Source organism: Xenopus laevis, chromosome 6S (genome assembly GCF_017654675.1).
Source record: "Xenopus laevis strain J_2021 chromosome 6S, Xenopus_laevis_v10.1, whole genome shotgun sequence".
Taxonomy (NCBI): domain Eukaryota; kingdom Metazoa; phylum Chordata; class Amphibia; order Anura; family Pipidae; genus Xenopus; species Xenopus laevis.
The window spans coordinates 29,975,370-29,983,785 of NC_054382.1; positions in this window are offsets into that span (position 1 = coordinate 29,975,370).

The window sequence follows — 8,416 nt, forward strand, 5'->3', positions numbered from 1 at the left end:
GCAGATCAGAATATTGTCAAAATGTCAATGGGACATCTGTCATTAACTTCTACGCGAACTCTGACGATCTGAGTTGGAGTACTTTTTTTATTTGGACTTTTAACACCATTGGAGTTTTTTTTTATGACGAATAAATTGTTTTTCCCCCTTTAAAAGTCCGACCAGAAAAAAAAAAATCGGACTTTAATGAATAATTCTCCAACGTTAATTTGAAGGCGAGTAACCCCTTTAAAAGAACAGATTATGTACAGTATATCATAATATTGAAATGTCCACTTTTCAGTCATTTTTACAGTATCTCAGTTGGAGAGATGAAGGGGCAAATTTACTTAAGGTAAACCATTCGAAATTTGAAGTTTTTTTCCTCTATTCCTTCACTCGAGCTAAGTAAATAGGCCCCGAAAAGTACATTTTAGTATGTTAAATCTCGATTAGAATTGATTAAATCATAAATTTAAAAAAACCCGCAATACTGGGAACATGAAAATTTGAATCTTAAGCAGATTACCTTGCATTCCCTTTAAAGAAGACATAAAGCATAAGCAACATTGTCACCCCCCCCCCCCCCCCAATTTTTGTTTGGAGTTACCAGATTTTCCACTCTGTCCCCTGGTCTCCCATCACTCTTAAGCATTCACCTGTTCCCTGATGATTTCTGCCGTTTTCCATTGATTTCTCTCTTGCGACTCCTTATATATGGAATGCCATTCCTGAATCTCTCAGGAGAGAATCCAACTTCAGTGTTTTTAAAATCAAACTCGAAGACTACCTCTGGAAGCAGGTCTGGACTGAGAATTAAAATAGGCCCTGGCATTTCATGTACACAGAGGCCCAAAAAGCCCACATAAATGCCCAAACAGCCCTCACCAGCCCACTAAATACTGACTTTCAATGGAACCTTATAGCAGCTCCTCTGGCATTTGCCAGAACCCACAGATTGCCAGTCTGGGCCTATCTGGAAGCACCTAGATGACACCTGAAACGGGAACTGGCACTTATATAACAGTGTAACAATAATACCCCTCCGAACTGTGTCTGTCTGTTACCCTCCCATGTAGACTGTAAGCCCTACAGGGTAGGGTCCTCTAGCCTTTTGTTTCCTTGACACTGAGCACTTCTGTATTGTAATTATATTTTATATTTATGTGAATTGTATTTTTAATAATGCACTTGTTACCTATCAATGCAGTGACCCCCTTGTTTGCTACTAAAAATGTATTGTTTTGCTGCACGGTGCTTTGCCCTCAAGGATGCAATTAAAAATATACATACATTTACAGGCAAAAATCCAGTGTACACATGCGCAGAACATTTCAGTGGTGTCAGCAGAGCGAAGTGCGCATGTGCAGCCTGGTTTCTGTGGCTTCAAGAGAGGTTATGCGCATGACGCAATCCCAGAAACATTGTGGTGGCAAGTCCCCTGACCTAAGTATCCTGGAGGTTGACAGCTCTGCATAACTGAAAATTCACCCACGGCAATTCAATGACTCCGGAAAATCCATCAAACAAATAGTAGAATCCAAGAGCCAAAATTTGAGTATAAAAATAAAATGTTTCTTTATTTTACATTATGTTTAGAAAGATAAAGCCTTACGAATTTCGTGTCATCCAGGGACACTTAATATGATTAAGGGTCCCTGGATGACACGAAATGCGTAAGGCTTTATCTTACAGACACTATTTGTGGGCTGGTGTGAGCTGCTTGGGCCTCAAGTGTGGGCTGTTTGGGCCTCAAGTGTGGGCTGTTTGGGCCTCAAGTGTGGGCTGTTTGGGCCTCAAGTGTGGGCTGTTTGGGCCTCAAGTGTGGGCTGTTTGGGCCTCAAGTGTACCTGAAATGCCAGGGCCTATTTTGATTCCCAGTCCAGACCTGGGAAGGCTTCATTTTTCAGTTTTACACACACAACAGGTGAGGGCTCCCCAGCAGCAGCAGTAATAATAATAATAATAATAATTCCTTTTGTCTGTGGGGAACTTAAATTGTGAGTCTGGGAATTGAATAATAATTGTGCAAATGTAAAATTTTCTCAAAACAATGTTTTACAAAGAAAAATCCAAAATGACATGCAGATATTAAGATATTTTTAGCATTATTTCCGTTGATTTGCCTTATTCTCACTTACCCCAAGGTACCGGGTGTTATGCTGAGGAAAAGAGGGAGGTAAATAAACTCCTTACAGTTAGCTTGTGTTACGTATAAATGTAGATTGAAAGGACGTTCACATCAAAGGCTTATACATTAGGGGTGCCAACATGTTAGGCAATAACCCCCCCCCCCTCAACCAGTGAGGTCCACCTTGTGGCCAGGCCGGGTGCCCATCTTACATATTAAAAAAAAAAACTTGATGGCTTGAAAAAGATAAAATACTTAACTATGCAGAGTGGGTAACAATTATAATAGATCCACGGGAAAGAAATCAAGGTCAAGTATATGTAATTGTACATCAGACTTAATATTTTAATTTGACCCAATCAAGGAAAAAATGTAAACTTTGTTTTTATCTTATCAGTCCAGCAGATGGCACCCTTATTTACTCTTGAGAGGTTGCAGTTCATGAAAGTGAGCTCAAGGTTAGGAATTCATTTTATCCAAAGAAAGAAATTATGAACATACACAGAGGGGTGCCTGAGATCACCAAATCACATTGAAATAATTCAGCATAAAGAAAATACACAATGCTGCATTTAAATGAAATCCATCCATTCCTCGAAAATGGGAAACCCTCAGGACTGTTATGTGTTCAGTGTTTGTAGACAGTTCTGATCTATAGGCCAGCAAGCTAACAGGAGATCTATTGTTAGATCACAATCTCCTGTGCCATTTGGGCCCCACTATATACAATAATATCTAAATAACATGACCCAGATGTTCAGCTTGCGTAGCAGGCAGTCACAAAAACTTTTTCGAACCTTTTCCTTAACAAAATGCCAGTTTGGTAGGGGCAATGAGTGGCAATGATCTGGCTAGGAATTTACTGGTCCCATTCAACCTTCAGATCTGTACTCTCCCATAGGACAGGATATTTAAAGGGATACTGTCATGGGGAAAACATTTTTTTTCAAAATGAATCAGTTAATAGTGCTGCTCCAGCAGAATTCTGCACTGAAATCCATTTCTCAAAAGAGCAAACAGATTTTTTTATATTCAATTTTGAAATCTGACATGGGGATAGACATATTGTCAATTTTCCAGCTGCCCCAAGTCATGTGACTTGTGCTCTGATAAACTTCAATCACTCTTTACTACTGTACTGCAAGTTGGAGTGATATGACCCCCTCCCTTTCCCCCCCCCAGCAGCCAAACAAAAGAACAATGGGAAGGTAACCAGATAGCAGCTCCCTAACACAAGATAACAGCTGCCTGGTAGATCTGAGAACAACACTCAATAGTAAAAACCCATGTCCCACTGAGACACATTCAGTTACATTGAGAAGGAAAAACAGCAACCTGCCAGAAAGAATTTCTCTCCTAAAGTGCAGGCACAAGTCACATGACCAGGGGCAGCTGCTGGGAAATTGGCAAAAGGTCTAGCCCCATGTCAGATTTCAAAATTGAATATAAAAAAATCTGTTTGCTCTTTTGAGAAATGGATTTCAGTGCAGAAGTCTGCTGGATTAGCACTATTAACTGATGCGTTTTGAAAAAAACATGTTTTCTGATGACAGGATCCCTTTAATAATACAGGTATGGGACGTGTTATCCAGAATGCTTGGGACCTGGGGCTTTCCGGATAACAGGTCTGTCATTTGGATCTTCATACTTTAAGTCTACTAGAAAATCATGTAAACATTAAATAAACCCAATAGGCTGGTTTTGCTTCCAATAACGATTAATTATATCTTGGTTTGGATCAAATACAAGGATCTATTTTATTATTACAGAGGAAAAGGAAACACATTTTTAAACTTTAGTTTATTTGATTAGAATAAAGTCTATGGGAGATGGCCTTTCCGTAATTCCGAGCTTTCTGGATAATAGGTTTCTGGATAACGGATCCCATACCTGTACTGCAAGGTGCTAATCCCAAAGCTATTAAAGCAGAATGAAGAAAATTAAAAGAAAACCAGAAGGGGCATGTTAAAAAATGTATTGAAATATTATTTTACATGCATCAAACACATTGCTTACAAATAACAAGAACAAAAGAGTGACTTGAATCAAAGACAATATAAGTTCTATCACTGGCCCATCATTACATTTGTATTTGGTGCCACTTTGCAGATAGTCCAGAATATAAATGCCAAATCTGACACCGGGTGACATTTACAGTTCAATACAGCAGATACAAGAGGTAAATGTGTACAGAGAAGAGAGTCTAAGAAGTGTTTCACATGGCAAATTTAACAGAAAAAAAAGAAAAGGTGCAACTGATTAGGACACTTTTTTCATATTAATATTTAGCAGATTTTTACAAGACAGAGAATGAACCCAGTACAACCCCCCATCTCCTAGCTTGAATAAAGCTTAATGCTAACCTGTGGTGCAGAGGTTTACTTATTGCTCTCCACCTACAAGGCAGGTCAGCTTCATGTGTCCACCCCCAGCTCACTGCAGAGACACAGTGGATGATAGAGCATCTATCTAGGTGTTTCTTAGTCTGCAGAGGAAATACAGGCAGAGAGAAGTTGATGCACAGCCTCATGCGACATTACCCTTAGTCCATATGTATGTCGCCTCTGAGGATTAAAGCAATCCCTGATCAGTAAGTATTCATGAAACCGGTGAGAACATTACAAAATATAAACTTTTGTGGCTGGGGTCTGCAAGGGACCCTGGCTAACGTTTGCCTTTCGGTCCCCTCTAAAAGAACAGTTCTCTTTTTTTTTTACTGGATGTTCATGTTGAGAGCATCAACAAAAATACTAGAAAGTTCTGACAGGCCCTTTTCTCATGTCTTCTGTCTATTTGATATCACATTTTATCTGCATAGCTCATTCCTCAATACTGCCCTAATTCTCACCTGGGCAGTAACCCATAGAAACAATCATCGGTTATCTTTTTTTGAGCAAGCTGCAGGGAGAACAAGGAAAGCAACAATCTGATTGGCTGCTAAGGCTAAATGCCCCCATACACGAGCCAGCTGACGGGCGACCCTGATCGGATGATGTCTGGCCAAAAGTCGGCCAGATACCGATCGGGCAGGGTAAAAAAATCTTGTCGGATCACAGCCGCATCGGTTCATTGATGCGGTCCTGCGATCCGACCACCCGTATAGCCTCCATTCTGATACGATCGTCAGACCCTGGGGCCCACGATTGGATCACCCGGATATCGCCCACCTCAAGGTGACATTGCCAAACGAGCGGATCTCCCTGTGTATGATCACGTTAACTGCCCAGGTGCAAATATGCCGAGCTAAACTCACTCTCAGTTAACGCTACTAACCATGCTTCAGTATGCTCTATTCTCTCTGCACTCTATGGTTCACAGAAATCCTACCTCTGATCTGTTACATTACCAACCAAAAGAACTTCTTATACAGGTATGGGATCTGTTATCAGGAAACCCATTATCCAGAAAGCTCCTAATTATGGAAAGGCTGTCTCCCATAGACTCCATTTTATCCAAATAATACATATGTTTAAAAAGATATTTCCTTTTTCTCTGTAATAATTAAACAGTACCTTGCACTTGATCCAAACTATGATATAACTAATCCTTATTGGAAGAAAAACAATCTTATTGGGTTTAACATTTACATGATTTTCTAGTAGACTTAAGGTACAAAGATCCAAATCACAAAGATCCATTATCTGGTAAACCCCAGGTCCTGAGCATGCTGGATAACAGGTCCCATACCTGTACTAAACTTATTAAATCTACCTACAAATGATCTAGAACAGGTGAGAGTAATTTACACTGTGAATTACTAATAATTAAAATGAATATTGAAAAACAAAGCTGTATTGCTTGACTATTGTCAGTGTTCAAAAAAGCCATTTCATGGGTGCAACATTATTATAAATGAATAGGATTGTCACCTGTCGGGATTTCACCAGGACAGCCCGGTATTTGGAAGGGTTGTCCAGGTGAAACCTTCCTAATTTGGAAATCTGGACAGGACATTGAAAATAATGACATGCCGATCAGCCAATCACTGATCTCAACGTCACCGCCCCTGATGTAACCACCCCTGCCCCCCCCCCCCCCGTTTTCTGGCCCCAGAAAAGATTGCAACCCTATAAATGAACCAACTATCTCTTGTCAAACACCAACTGATTTTTTTTTTTTTTTACAAAGCAGCCTCCACCAGTTCTTACTGGACACTTACATGAGGGTCTGAAGCGGTGTCAAATAATGACATCAAATGTGGCAGTTGGGAGGTGTAAAAAATGACAAACCTAAATATATTTGCCATTTGTTTAACACAACTTTTTACACCGTGTTTCAGGTGTTAATCGTTTTACACAGTATGACAAATGGGTCCTATTATGTACAGGTTGGAACTAGGGATGCACCGAATCCACTATTTTGGATTCGGCCGTAACCCCCGAATCCTTCTTGAAAGATTTGGCCGAATACCGAACCAAATTTTAATTTGCATATGCAAATTAGGGGTTGGAAGGGGAAAACATTTACTTCCTTGTTTTGTTACAAAACCAAATCCTGGATTCGGTGCATCCCTAGTTGGAACAAAACCCTTTTAAAAATAGGAGTTACACTACTGCCTTCTGGACTATGGCCAACAAAATAATTTTGGGGCGACCTTATAAATGTTCAAATAAAAACAATATCCCATTCCTGCCTCTCTAAAAAGGAAAGATTTGGAGGTTTCCCTATATGCAATGAAAGTCGTTATTGCTGTAATTGCTCAATCAGCTTCAGTCCTTTGCTCCTGCAACCAATACATTTCAGTGTGAAGCTGTGCCTAACAATGTGGCACCCCCAGTGAATAGGGCTTTCTTTGTCCCTTTAAGAAGAAAATCTATTTACTGGTTCATATTAGATTCATACTTCGGCAAACTTTGCAGAAATACTGCATTTGTAAGAAAACGTAAACACCCTCGCAAGTGCTACTACTATATGTTCATCTACAGTCAGAAAGCCAAGCGTAGGATATGTGGTTTGCTTAAGATACGCAAAGATACATCATATGAAACAAAGGTTTGTACGATTTTCGGATCGTTTGTGGATCTTGCCAACAATAATATCTCTGCATGTATTGCCATTCTGATATCAATGGGAGATTGTCACTACTATTTGTCAGACATAACTTTTGTACAATTACTGTCTGTTAATTAATGGGATGTGCATTATGTGATTTGCTCTCTTTACTACTTTATATTATTCGGAATGGTTAATTGCAGGTCAGAAGATAAGCACGGACTTTTAGTATGCTACAGAAGATCATATCCTTAGCAACTCTTTGATATAGATTATAGATTTTTTTTATTATTAATTATCATCCTTTTTCTCTCTTTCGTGCTTTTACGTGGGGTCAGTGACGCCCACAGACAAACTATTTGACAAACAGGTATTTTTTTTAGTTACTGTTGCATTTTATTACTTATATTTCTTTATGCTTTATTCTTATTCACATTCCAGTCCCTCATGCCCCAGTAATTTTCCTAAAAGGGTAGCGGCACACTGTAATTTAATGGAAAAAAAAAAAAAAGAATAGCTTCATATAACTCCTGATTATAGTAAAGCGAAATCAGAGCTATCTTTTTGGTTTCCGTAGGCAGGCAAAGCAGTTATAGTTTTGGAAAAGTAAGGGAAAGTACATCAAAAGGCCAATACATGGCGGTTTCTAATTTGTTAGGCACCCACCTGTGAATCAGATATTTAACCATGGATTCCTTGTGTAGCTCAGGGCTGGTGCATATACACTATACTAAAGTTGGTGTAATGCACAGGCACAGGTCTATGCAAGGAAAAATTAAAGATGGTGCACTTTTCAGTAATATAAATGAATGACCAGCACAAGGCAATGTAATGGCATGAGATTCCCCTCTGTTAATATGTATATGTTATATATAACATTACATACAAGTTACATAGATTGCTTAAAGGACATTCAACCAAAACATTGTATATAACAAACATAGCAGGGGAATCTTATTGAAAGGAACTGCTTGATGTGCCAGTCATTCCTTTAATCTACAATTTGACCCAATAGAGCACCATATAGACTGTATAGACTTAGGAGACCATGGTCTACTAAGGCAAGTATTTGTGTGATCAATTTTAGTGAAAAAGAATGCCAGCCGAAGGTTAGGAACGAGATCCGCTGGGGGGGCGCTTAAATTGACACTCCAAGTGAATTGGCCTTTTGTAGTCCTTTAAGTCTTCAAAGCTTCACTTCTCTACTCTGTAGGCAGCACAAGAGAACGTATAGAAGTAATGGGAATAAAGGGCACGTGGCCACGGCATAGCACTTTTAGTTTATAATGTCAGTTAGTAGCAGTTCTGTCACTT